Below are 13,770 nucleotides of genomic sequence, written 5' to 3'. Positions count from 1 at the left end.
TTTTCTTTCATCAGTAATACATTAACCGTAGCTTACTGTAACTTCATATGCTTTTTAATTTTTTTAACTTGTCAACTCTTTTGTAGTAACACATAGCTTAAAACACAAATACATTGTACAGCTGTATAAAAATATTTTTTCTCTAAAGGGTTTTTAAGTGAAAGCAAATTTATTAATAAAGTAAAGCAATAAAAGAATCTAAGGTTTTTTCCTCCTTTTTTTTTTTAACTTTTTAAACTTTTTTGTTAAACTTTATTTTTTTGACACAGGGTCTCACTATGTCACCCAGGCTGGAGTGCAGTGGCACAGTATCAGCTCACTGCAATCTCTGCCTCGGCCTCGTGAGTAGCAGGGATTACAGGCATGCACCACCAAGCCCAGTTAAATTAATTTTTGTATTCTCTGTAGAGACAGGATTTTGCCATTTTGCCCAGGCTGCTTGAAACTCCTGGGTTCAAGCAACCCGCCTGCCTCAGCCTCCCCAAGTGCTAGGATTACAGGCGTGAGCCACCATTCCCGGCCACTTTTTAAATTTTTTTGTTAAAAAGACATTGACACATCTTAGCCTAGGCCTACACAGGGTCAAGATTGTCAACATCACAGCCTTCCACCTCCACAACGTGTCCCACTGGAATGTCTTCAAGGGGCAATCACATGCATGGAGCTGTCATCTCCTATGGTAACAATGCCTTCTTCTGGAATACCTCCTGAAGGACCTATCTGAAGTTCTTAATAGGTTTGCTTACACTAGCACAGGACCACTGTTGTATATGCAATCTGTCACTCACCAAAACGTTCTTATACAGTGCATGACCCTGTATCTCTATCTACACTAAGGAGAAGAATTGGGAGTCAGGAAATCTACATTTCAGCCCAATTCATCATTGTATTCCTGTTTATATCTTACCTTCTCTTATGTGAAACTCAAAGCTCCCTGCCTCATACTCAGCATTCCTCAAATGTAGATCTATAATCTAATACTTTCTTCACCAATTTATGAGTATGTCAAGTTCATTATATGTCCATGTCTTCATTTTTTTGTCCATTCCACTGCCTAGAATACACTCCATTTTATCTGTGCTTACTTAAGTTCTTTAGTATTCAACTTGAATTCTACTTCTCCCACAAAACTTTTCCTCACTAAGCCCCTTCTCTTCTGAACTCTGTAGCTCTTCAAGACAGTAAAAACTCTGTCATGTACTCTGGCACATATAAATCATTCTTATACTACTTCATCATCCCTACTATACCATAAGATTCTTGAGGGTAGGAGCCGTATAGTCACGCTTTATTGCTTATATCAACTAGAACAATCTTCATTTAATACCTAGGTATCTTTATAAATACCTAACTGAATAAATTTTCTTGCGATTATTTCACCAACCATAATAAAGTCAATGGTCAATAAATCTTCACTGAATAAGTGATAAATGGCAATACATAAAGTCAAGGTGTCACCATTGATCACAGCAAACAATAGAGCTACTACTGATACTTATTATAAGAAAATGACTCCCCTTTAAGAGTACAAATAGGGCTGGGGGCGGTGGTTCATGCCTGTAATCGGAGGCTGAGGCAGGCAGATCACATAAGGTCAGGAGTTCGAGACCAGCTTGGCCAACATGGTGAAATCCTGTCTCTACTAAAAATACAAAAAAAAAAAAAAAAAAATTAGCCAGGTATGGTGGCACATGCTTGTAATCCCAGCTACTTGGGAGGCTGGGGCAGCAGAATCGCTGGAACCCAGGAGGCAGAGGTTGCAGTGAGCCGAGATCACACCACTGCATTCCAGGCTGGGAGACAGAGTGAGATTCCTCTCAAAAAAAAAAAAAAAAAAAAAAAAGAGTACAAATAATTCAGACTAATCTGTAATTTTCACTTCAGTGGTGAAAAACAAGGTATTTCTGTGTCCCCTACTGCCAACTACTTACTTATACCAACAGGGATAACAGCCCTCAAAAATAATGGTTATTTAACCTTGGGTAAATTACAAACATTTTTAGTTACATCTGTACTGTCATACAATTACAACCAAAAACTCACAAGTAGATAACCAGATCCTTAGAAATTCACTTAAAATTGATGAAAGAAACGTCTTCATTTCAGAGAAGATGCACTAATCTTTGGGAAAAGACACATTCTATCATGGGTATAAGTCAACTTTCAGATCCACTCTACTCCTAAAGTATTTTATTAATAACTTCCCTTTTAACCCTTTCTTATCCAATCAAATGTCACTTCTCTTCTTTCAGAAAAAACTCACCATCAATTCCTTAGACCTCATCCTCTCAAAACCTCGCCCCTTTTAAGATTATTTTTTAGAGATCCTAGAATCATCCAAGAGGAAGAAAACTGAAAGGGTGTTTTTCATCTTTGTTCACACAGCTAGTCTCACGGTAAACTCCTTTATCACCTTATTTCAACCCTAAGAAAAGGCAACTTAGCATCTGTAAGTTCATCAAGGAGTACTACTGTTTATTTTCTTTTTTAGAAGTTGAGATTATGTACCTAGCTTCAAGAATTTTTTAATACCTAGTGATTTTTCATCACTGGAGATGTATAACGCATGTATTAAATTATAGGTAATTATTCATCACTGGAGAAACTGCCTTCTCATCTGTTGGAATAAACGCCAGAATACGTTTTTCTAAGCTAACCTCTTTCTGGTAGCCTAGAAGACAAATAAGGAAACATCTGGGCAAAATATAATACAGGGTGAGCATCCCTAATAAAACATCCAAAATCTGAAACTTTTTGAGCACTGACATGATGCCATGAAAAATTCCCACACCTGACCTCATGTAACAGTTCACAGTCAAAACTGTTTCATGCACAAAATTATTAAAATTTTTGTATAAAATTACCTTCAGGCTATGTGTATAATGTGTATATGAAACAAATTTCATGTTTAGACTTGGGTCCCATCCCCAAGAGAGCTCATTACGTATGTATATGCAAATATTCTAAAATCTGAAAAAACCCCAAACTGGAAATACTTCTGGTCCCAAGAATTTCAGATAAAAGATTCTCAACCTGTAAAACCTATCTTCATAGGGCCTTGTCTGGCAGAGCTTAAAAACAGAGAAAAGGCAAAACAAAAAACAACAACAAAAAACCCAGTAGATAAGACAAGTGTGTGTATATATTAAGGGGAGTCAGACATTCTGAATGTGAAGAAAAACTAATGTCTATTCTTATTTAAGTTTTGTCTCAAAAACCTACATTTACAGATGTGATAAAACCACACCTTCTACTTACAACTTCAACAAGCTGACCAGCATCTGGCTCTTCTATAATGACTAAACTAGCATATATTTAATTGGCAGAGAAAAACAACCACGTTCACATTATCAGTTTGCTGCTTTAATGATCTTTGCCTCCACCCCAAGAGGCAATCCACTGATGATTCCATGACACTGTGGGAAATCATTTAACTCTGTTAGTCTACAGATATGTTCCAGATAAAAAACGTTCTGCCTTTACAGATTTCAATGATCTACCCCACCCCCATCCCCAAATATGTAAAGACAAGCACTTTGTAGGCCAGGCGCAGTGGCTCACGCCTGTAATCCCACCACTTTGGGAGGCAGAGGTGGGTGGATCACGAGGTCAAGGAGATCGAGACCATCCTGGTCAACATGGTGAAACCCTGTCTCTTTAGCTGGGCATGGTGGCGGGCGCCTGTAATCCCAGCTACTTGGGAGGCTGAGGCAGGGGAATCGCTTTAACCCAGGAGGCGGAGGTTGCAGTGAGCTGAGATCGCACCACTGCACTCCAGCCTGGCAACAGAGAAAGACTCCGTTTCAACAACAACAACAACAACAACAACAAAGCACTTTGTAAACATTTTAATCATTTAGCAGGTACAAATAGCACACAGCAATATTTTATTTATGAGATGGCATCTTGCTCTGTCACCCAGAGTGGAGTTCAGCGGCGTGATACTGGCTCACTGCAACCTCCACTTCCAGGGCTCAAGCAATTCTCCTGCCTCAGCCTCCCAAGCAGCTGGGACTACAGGCGTAATCAACTATACCCAGATAATTCTTCTATTTTTAGTAGAGATGGGGTTTCACCATCTTGGCCAGGCTGGTCTCAAACTCCTGGCCTCAAGTGATCCGCCTGCCTCGACCTCCCCAAAGTGCCGGGATTACAGACGTAAGCCACCGCGCCTGGCCAAATAGCACATAGTAATATTTTAAATCAAATATTAGTAAAACCTCAAAACAATATTCTTACATTAAAAACTTTGTATATATGATCAACGCATAAACACCAACTTGGGAATACAAAAAACGAAATATACCATGACAGCTTTTGTTTTTTTTTTAAGACAGAGTTTCGCTCTTGTCGCCCAGCCTGGCGTGCAATGGTGCGATCTCAGCTCACTGCAACCTCTGCCTTCCAGGTCCAAGTGATTATCCTGCCTCAGCCTCCTGAGTAGCTGGGATTGCAGGCGCCTGCCCCCATGCCCAGCTAATTTTTGTATTTTAGTAGAGACGGGGTTTCACCATGTTGGCCAGGCTGGTCTCGAACTCCTGACCTCAGGTGATCCACCTACCTCAGCCTCCCAAAGTGCTGGGATCACAGGCGTCAGCCACCGCGACTGGCCCATGGCAGCTTTACTTAATGATGTTTTCTGGAAAGAGATTTGTGCCCTTGCTGCTATATTATTAATCACTTTCTGAGTTTAATCAACTTAAAAAAGTCATAGTGTGTACATTTTAAAGATAAATACAAACAGCATGTATATTTAAAATGTACTACAGCATTTGGGCATGGTGGCTCACGCTTGTAATCCCAACTCTTTGGGAGGCTGAGGCAGGTGGATCGCTTGAGCTCATGAGTTCGAGACCAGCCTGGGCAACATGGCGAAACCCTGTCTCTGCAAAAAATTAGCCGGGCCTGGTGGTGCGCGCCTGTTGTCCCACTCACTCAGGAAGCTGAAATGGGAGGATGGCTTGAGCCAGGAAACAGAGGTTGCAGTGAGCCAAGTGTGTGCCACTGCACTCCAGCCTGGGTGATAGAGCCAAACCTTGCCTCAAAAAAATAAATATAAATAAATAAATAAATAAATAAATAAATAAATAAGTATTGTAGCTCAATGCTGTTTCGAAAAGCTAGGGGAAAAAAAAAGGTAGTGAAATGCATTTTGTGCTTTGGCTGAAATACGTATTACTTGGTCCAACTGGTTGACCAAAGGTTTCCACAGGGGGAAAAAATCATCTATGCAGTAAAGTTTATCATCTCAGCAATCATATAGGTGAATCTCACTATTTTTAAATTTAGGTACAAAATATAAAACTCACATAATTACATTAAGAAATACCAGAAAATCGTCAAGGTAAGTTAACAAGTATGTAAAAAATAAATGAATGCAGGGAGAAATCTAGTATAGTAATCAGCCTTACTGGGTAATAACATCTCATGAGCTGTCTGTTAAAAAAAACCCAAAAAACACTGGACTATATGAAATGTTCTTTCTCATTAAGAAAGAAAGCTATAAAAACCTTTTGGGCCAAAATAATGATTGAAAGTAGTAGTCTGTTCAGAACTGTAAGAACCTCAACAAAAGAGTTAAATTCACTTTGTGAGTTAACTCTTAACCTGGCTTGCTTGCCTCCTCATGTACATTTTGATCATTTTACTAAAACTTTTAAAAACTGGAGTTAAACAGGAAATGAGGGACTTTAAATAACAATTTCCTGTCACAAACTATTTATTTTTCATTCAAATAGAAAGTTTTTCATTTAAAGAAATAAAGGCAAGATGGCAGTTTCCCTTAGTTTAAAAGGTCATATAAGACCTAAGAATAAAAGCAGCTCACTAACTGGTTAATACAGTCTATTTACATAATAAAATGCCTCCAATTGTATGTTAAAAAATGAAGAAGCTCTTTATGTGCTGATACAAAATTGCTAAGCCATATTAAGTGGTGGGGGTAAAGCATGATATAGGAGAGTGTATACCTAGTATGCTACCATTTGTACAAAAAGGGGGAGACTGTACATACATATTTGCTCGTGTTTGCATAAAACACCTCTTAAAGGACAAATAAAAAATTGCTAACACTTAGGTAATAGGGCAAGAGAATGTAGGGCATTTTGCTGTTATAAATTATGTTTTGAATTATAGATCATGTGAGTGAATTACTTATTCAAAAAACCAAATTAGAAATATAGAAAATATACTCCTCACTTCACCAAAGGTGATCCCTTTTTCCTTTGACTGCTTTCTTTTGACACATACTTTGCCTTAGTCACTGTGTCCCCAACAGTTCCTGAGGGTAGAGATAAGACAGTGTAATTCATCTTTGGATTTGTTGTAGCTTCTGACCCACTGTATTACATATAGTAATAATAAATAATTTAAAAAGTAACAGGCCAGCTGGGCGTGGTGGCTCACGCCTATAATCCCAGGCATTCAAGACCAGCCTGACCAACATGGTGAAACCCTGTCTCTACTAAAAACACAAAAATTAGCCGGGCGTGGTGGTGCATGCCTGTAGTTCCAGCTACTAGGGAGGCTGAGGCAGGAGAATCACTTGAATCCAGGAAGCAGAGGTTGCCGTGAGCTGAGACTGCATCACCGCACACCAGCCTGGGCAACAGAGCAAGACTCCGTCTCAAAAAAAAATTAAAACAAAAGAAAAAAGCCTTGTCAACACTTGAGCACTTGACACTTGCACAATGCCTGGGACTTAGTATGTATTACTTTATAGTTAACCCCCACAATTCTGAGGTAGTTATTCTACACTGATCAGAAAGGAAAGTGAGGTATTAAGAAGTTAAGATAACTTGCCTAAGGGCCCACAGGTAGGAAGTTAAAATAAAGCTTAAGGGACTAGCTATCATTAGTTGTAGCCCTAAGGTACTTTATGTTTATCTCGCAATCTTATGAAATAAGTAGTAGTATTCTAATTTTACATATAAGGAAACTGAGGCTGAGAAAGATTAAGAAACTTCCTTCAGGACACAAAATTCCTTTAGGGTGGGTACAGGATAGTAGTGGCAATGCTTGGATTCAGACCTAGGCCTATGATTCCAAACCTCATGCTCTTTCAACTACATTCTCTGCCACAGTGAGTGCCAAATAAATATTTGAATTACCATAAATTGTTGTCTCAAGTGATACTGCAGTAGAGATGAGTTTACACATGGGTAAGAAAAAAAAATCCTGCATTTTTCCATCTTGACATCTTATTACATTCTTAAATTTAGATTTGAGCTCTATTCAATAAAGAAGCCATCAAAGTTACACCATATATCAAGATATTTGCAAAACTATGTCACAAGCTGGCTGTAAACAAGTTTATGTAACTCATATCTGATGAGCTATTTATGGAATAAATGAAATTATAAATTTCGGTAATATATTGTAAGCATTAGGTTAAAAATAATTTTCTGTTATAAAAAGTAGAATTTAAAAACAGGTGAAGAAGACACAAACTTGGTTTTACTATAACCCCATAACCATACTGTATCCAAACAAACAAAACCAAATGTCTTAGAATGAGAGAGAAATAAAGCTACTTCTCTATGAAGAAAGCAAAATTTCTAATAATGAGACCTAATCAAGAATATGAGTTTCAGAAAGTAGAAAAAGGTGCCATTTTTATGGATCAGGTGTCTAAGTTTCTTCAGGCTCTTTATGTGAAAAAAAAAAAAAAAATTCATTCAAAACAGGTAACACTTAAGTTTTAAATTCCCAAAGAAGTGTTCTTTTAACATTCTTCAAGCAAACTCTGTCGAACAATTTATTAGCTTTCTAAATGAAGGTGTTCATGAAAAAAAAAAAAAGATTCAAGCAGATCCAGCTGTAAATTTTACCCATGGCTGGAACAGTGCAGAAGTACAATTTAGTAACATGTTCAAGTATTAATGAATATAAGTTTGAAGTTTCACCTGGAATTGCTAAGAATCACAAATTATGAATGTATAAATAATAAAACAGGCCGGGCGCGGTGGCTCACACCTGTAATCCCAGCTACTCTGGGGGCTGGGGCAGGAGAATTGCTTGAACCCGGGAGGCGGAGCTTGCAGTGAGTGAGCCGAGACCAGCCCACTGCACTCCAGCCTGGGCAATAAGGGCCAAACTCCGTCTCCAAAAAACAAATAAATAAAAATTAAAATAAAAAATACAATTTAAAATATCTCTCGGGCAAGACTAAAGAAAGAACTTATCAGTAAACTTTTTTTTTTTGAGATGGGGTCTCGCTGTCACCAGGCTGGAGGGCAGTGGCGCGATCTCGGCTCACTGCAATCTCCACCTCCTGGGTTCAAGAGATTCTCCTGCCTCAGCTACCCTAGTAGCTGGGATTACAAGCACGCGCCACGACACCCAGCTAATTTTTGTATTTTTAGTAGAGACGGGGTTTCACCATGTTAGCCAGGATGGTCTCGATCTCTTGACCTCGTGAGCCGCCTGCCTCGGCTTCCCAAAGTGCTGGGATTACAGATGTGAGCCACCGCACTCGGCCATCAGTTACCAATTTTTTAAAAATCTCACAAATGAAGAGTCATATATTCTTTTTTTTTTTCTTTGAGACGGAGTCTTGCTGTGTCGCCCAGGCTGAAGTGCATGGCACGATCTCAATTCACTGCAACCCCAGCCTCCCGAGTAGCTGGGATTACAGGCGCGTGCCACCACACCCGGCTAATTTTTGTATTTTTAGTAGAGATGGGGTTTCATCATGTTGGCCAGGCTGGTCTTGCACTCCTGACCTGAAGTGATCCGCCCGCCTCGACCCCCCAAGTGCTGGGATTACAGGCCTCAGCCACCGCGCCCGACTTATATTCTTAACAAGAAAAAAAATTCTACTCTACTGATAGTGGCTTGCGGAACAACATAAAGGAAAAATGGTAAGCTACCATTATCAATACTATAATTTTTTCAGTGTTTGGAAATAAAATCATTTCCCCAATCTTTATAGAAAACCTCCCTTTATTGCCTCTTCTTAATTTTCTTGGTCATGACAAATTGCCAATGTGGTCTTTTAAACAGAAGCAATACAGCAAAGCACGTTTTGGAAAAGGGACTAGAATACAGAAAAATAAGACAGTGCATCTGCTGCCAATCAATATTTGTTCTTAACCAGGAGGTTTGTACGTATCAATCACAATGCAATCATACAGTGACAGACAAGTATTTTTAAAACAAACTTGTTCGTCTTTTGCACCACGTAAAATAACTGTTCGGGGCTTTACTTTTAAATCAGGAAATGAGCCATAAATGTAAAAGATTTCAATAGGCAACAATCAAAAGTATCTTCTACTAAACCTTCAGAAGGTAGACGCCAGCTGAGCTTAGAATTATAACTTCAGATGGTATTACAAACTTAAATAGGTCATACCGCACGTCCTTCAAAAACTGTCTTTTAATTTTTAATGTGTCAATGACTTTTCTGCTGTCCTCTTTTCCCAACAGACGAAGAAAATACAGCTTGTGGCTTAAATTGTCAATCTCAAGACGGGGGTTACCTACTGCATGAGAGACAAATAATGGATACTTTAATATCTATTTTTAGAAGTAGTATTAAATCAATCTCTCATTAAAGTTCACACAGAAATTCGTGGGAAATATGGTAGGGGGAGTGGGACGGAGGGTGAGGGGAGATCCAGATGACCCAAACGCGGTTGGCAAGGTTGCACCCCGCGAAATGATGTAAAACAAGAGTACATCGGCTGATACTCGTTCCAACGAAGTGTTTCAGAATGATAGACCTCAAGTGATGATCACCTTATTGAAAAGGGTTAAAACCGAAACTGTTTTCAAACACGAGCTTCCCTTTTATAAGATCCCAACAGTTTAAAAAGTTATTATAAATGTTTTTCTTAGCACCCTTTCTCCCAAAAAGCATACATTTCCATGACTGACTTTAAAAAAAAAAAAAAAAGCAAAGGGTTGAGGGAGTCAAAAATTCCCCCCAAAAGCACAAGCTCTCATCTCTCAACTAAGCAACACAGGGCAGAAAGCAGCATTTCCTCAACGGTGTAGGAGCGGGGGGGAAAGGGCATGAATAAAATACAGCACGAGAGGAAACCTTGGGTTTCGAACTTTATTGCACAAAGAGTGGAGAGAAGAGTAGGTCAGACGTTGCAGCTCTTCCCCTTGCGAAGCGGGCATGGCAGGCACCGAAGCCACCGGGAAGGCAGCAGGCACCTTCACCTCCTCTGCCCTCAACTGTCGCCTTCTTCCTCCTCCACCCCCCACCGGCACCTAGGCGGCGGCTGCCCCGGAGGCCCGGCCGGGTCGGGCCGGGGGCGAGGCGGGCGGCGGGGGCCGGACGAGCGAGCGGCGCAGGGGGCAGCGCCAGGCCGAGCGGGCGGCCTCCCCCGGGGCGGCTCCGGGTTCCCGGCTCCGCGCCCGGCCCGGCGGCGGCGGCGGGAACGCGGGCGCCAGCTCGCCGCGGCCGGCCGCCCGCACACACCCCCGGCCGCCGGCTCCCACCCCGCCCGCCGCCCGCCGCCCGCCGCCCGCCGCCCCCCGCCATGAGCGCCGCCGCTGGCTGCAGGCAGAGTCGCTGCCGCCCCGGCCGCCGCTGGCTCCAGTCCGCCGCCATTATTCTTTGTTCGCTGCGAGCGGCGGCGATGTTGTGGGGCTCGGGCGGAGGCTCCATCTTTACCGCGGCCCCTCCTGCGAGGGGAAGGCCCCAAGCGCGGGTGTCCGGCGCCTCCCCGTCCCCCCTCCGTCCCCCCGGCTCTCTCTGGCTCCTGCCTCCTCCTCCTGCTCCTCTTACCGGTGGTACAAGCTCCTCCGTCACTGCTTTCGTTCACGGCCCGGATCTCGCTGGAGTTTTATTCTCTCCCCCACGTAACACACCGCGTCAAACTACACCTCCGCCGCGTCACTCACCAACACTCCGCTTCTCCCAGCCGCCCGGGCCACAGGCAGCAGCAGCCGCCGCCGACTGAGGAGCCGCAGCCAGGGAGCCAGCCAGCGCCGCCCAGTGCCGAGTGCGCAGCGGCCGCGCACGGAAACAGCCGAGCTAGGCCCGGAGCAGCTCGAGCGGCCCCGCCCCCGCGCTGGGGACGGAACTTGCCGAAGACCTTCGGGTTTCTTCGGGCGACGAGAAGGGGTTCCGCCGGGAGAGGGAAGGGGAAGGCGGGCTGAGCCCGGCGCCGGGAGGAGTGGTCTAAACTCCACCGCGGCTTTCGCATCGATAAAGCCGGCAGCGGAAATTTGAAGGAGGAAGCGGGGTTTGTGTGTGGCCCAGTGGGGGAATTCCCGAGGGCTGTCGGCGACTTGGTGGAAACCCCCGCGCAGGCCTGCCCCTGCGGCGGTGAGCGGCGGGCTAGAAGGCGGCTGCGGCTGCCCTGGCTCTGCTCTTGACCGCCGCCAGCCCCGGGAACGTTCCGACGCCGCTGAGAGACGGGGGACGGGCAGCTCGGGCTGGGACGCGGCCGGACCGCTGGAGACGTGCGGGCTGGGGAAGAAGGTCTGCTGCGCCTCTGCCAACGTCCCGGGGCCTGGGGCCCGGGGGCGTCGTGGGACCCCCGTGGGGACGGGTTTTCCTTTCCGAGACTCCGCGGAGAAACCTGGCGGCCGCCAGCGGAGCATGCTTTTCCGGGGGGCGCTGGCCCCGATACTGTGGCACCTCGCGGGGCTCTGCCCGGACCATGGCTGACGTCGACGTCCCTCGGAGGCCTCTAAGCCACACAACCTGCCCGGACCCCTGGAAATATGCCCCATCCTACCTGCCCGCCTTTCTCTAGACAACATCCTGTGTCGCTTTCTTTCCTCAGCCTGTTTTCTACAGCAGGGATTCGCACCCACTGCACCCTAAACCCAGCAGGGGGACTTCCGTGGCTGGAAACTACTGAACTGTTCTTTCAGAGGTCTCTCAGGACGGCACCACTAGGTCCCCATTCTCCTTGGTAGTGAACTCTGCAGCCCTCTCCTTGGGGTTTCAAGTCTTTTTTTTTTTTTTTTTTTTTGATGAGACGGAGTCTAGCGCTTGTCGCCCAGGCTGGAGTGCAGTGGCACGATCTCGGCTCACTGCAACCTCCGCCTCCCGGTTTCGAGCGATTCTCCTGCCTCAGCCTCCCAAGTAGCTGGGATTACAGGCACCTGCCACCACACCTGGCTAATTTTTGTGTTTTTAGTAGAGACGGGGTTTCACCATGTTGGCCAGGCTGGTATGGAACTCCTGACCTCAGGTAATCCACCCGGCTCGGCCTCCTAAAGTGGTGGGGTTACACGTATGAGCCACCGCGCCCGGCCTCAAGTCTTAATCATTCTTTTTCTGTCCTTTAAAGGAGACGTGTCTTTAGGAAGCAGAGAGGGTTCGATTCTGGACTTCGCCCATGACTCACTTCTCTTGTAAAGAAAGAATTGTCCTTCCTGGTACTCCAGGTACCCTACTGTTTTCTTATGGACTTTGCCCTTAACGAGTCTCCTTTCCTTCTGTTACTCTCAACCTTTCCTTCTCTACCGGCTCTTTCTTACTAGTATTTAAACATGCTTAAGTCTTTAAATTCTTTAAAAAGATTTCTCTTCTCCCTAAATTGCTCTCCAACAACTCCAGCTGTCTCTTACCCCATGGACAGTCTTTCATGTCCCACCTCCCAGCCCTCTCCAGTGTCCCCACCGCTCACCTGAAGTGGCTCTGAATTGTCCACAGACAAGCTTCATGACTGTAAATGCAGCGGATCATTTTCAGTCCTCATTTTACAAGCCCTCATCCTAGTATTTGACACGATTGACCACACTTGCTTCCAAATACCCTCTTCCCTCTGGTCTTATGTCCCAGGTTTCCTCCCTACCTGAGTTTGCTCTTTAACAACCAGCTCCTCCTTGATCTACCTCTTACACATTGGAATCATGCTGAGCTGAACCCTGGCCCTCTTACTGAGTCTCCCCATACACTTTCCTAGGTGGTCTTATGCCCTCCCAGCAGCATCAAATACCCTCTGTCAAAGACCCTTCAATCCATAACTCAAGCCTAGATCTTGCTCTGGAATCCTACATTCATAGTTCCCAACATACTGCCTTTGGTACACTTTCATTTGGATGACTTAGGGCATTTCAAACTCAACCTGTATATCATAATTCCTTCAAAACGCTCCTCCCATAGTCCCTGGTTCAGTAAAGGGTATCTTAACATCTACCCAGTTCATGCCAGAAACCTAGCACACCTCCAACACACAGCAGAATCACCTACATCTGTCTGCTCCCTGGAAAATTGGATTTGTGACCTCTCTGTTCCCATGACCATTTTTTCGTTCCCATTCTAGTCTAAACCACTGTTGCCTCTTGCTTGAAGTCCCACAGTAACCCATTCAGGTCCTCCAAAACTGCTCTTGCCTCATTCCAATACATTTGCCATACTGCTGCCCGAGTAATTTTTTAAATATAAATCTGATCATTGACCTGCTTAAATTCCTCCAGTGGCCTCCCTTTGCTTACCACACATTGTCTAAGCTCCATTATCTGTACTTGTCTTTCTCTCCAGCCTCTCCATCTGTCCCCCTAGCTGCCTGCACTCCTGCCATAGTATTTTAATTTTTTCCAGGCTCTCCTCTTTTTATTTCCTACTGTAGGCTCTCACTTCAGGGCATTTACGCATGCCCTTCCCTTCCCCTGGAATTCTTTTCTGTCACCCATTCCTCCTACCTAACTGTAACTTATCACTTTCTTTTCCAATTCCTACTTCTCATTATTTGTTTAGTGTCCATGTAATTGTGCAGGTAAGGACCACGTCTGTCTTGTTCACTACCAGCTTTTCCTCTCCCTAGCAACAGCACAATGTCTAGAATATAGTGGTACTTG

General features: G+C 44.2%; 2 protein-coding genes across 12 annotated transcripts in view; one reads left to right on the top strand and one right to left on the bottom strand.

Annotated features, from left to right (window-relative positions):
• Nucleotides 1-13,770, bottom strand: part of CREB1 (cAMP responsive element binding protein 1) — an 87,882-nt gene that overhangs the window by 62,942 nt on the left and 11,170 nt on the right. For 2 of the 8 annotated variants that reach the window (XR_008677447.2, XM_055379493.2), the window contains exon 1: nt 10,739-10,883. The exons of 1 other annotated variant lie outside the window; for it this stretch is intronic. The gene's annotated coding sequence lies outside the window, so the exon portion shown is untranslated. Of the gene's footprint in view, nt 1-10,738; nt 11,164-13,770 lie in introns of those variants that run through there. 5 more of the 8 variants (XR_010129685.1, XM_031008596.3, XM_055379490.2 and 2 more) reach the window with 5 other exon arrangements.
• The window catches only part of KLF7 (KLF transcription factor 7), a 459,558-nt gene continuing 456,830 nt past the window's right edge, over nt 11,043-13,770 (top strand). For 2 of the 4 annotated variants that reach the window (XM_063695140.1, XM_063695135.1), the window contains exons 1-2: nt 11,056-11,437; nt 12,258-12,354. The gene's annotated coding sequence lies outside the window, so the exon portion shown is untranslated. Of the gene's footprint in view, nt 11,438-12,257; nt 12,355-13,770 lie in introns of all 4 variants that reach the window. The other 2 variants (XM_063695139.1, XM_063695138.1) reach the window with 2 other exon arrangements.

Source organism: Gorilla gorilla, chromosome 11 (genome assembly GCF_029281585.2).
Source record: "Gorilla gorilla gorilla isolate KB3781 chromosome 11, NHGRI_mGorGor1-v2.1_pri, whole genome shotgun sequence".
Taxonomy (NCBI): Eukaryota; Metazoa; Chordata; class Mammalia; order Primates; family Hominidae; genus Gorilla; species Gorilla gorilla.
The sequence above is the reverse complement of the archived record's forward strand: the minus strand, read 5'-3'. Positions and strand labels throughout refer to the sequence as shown.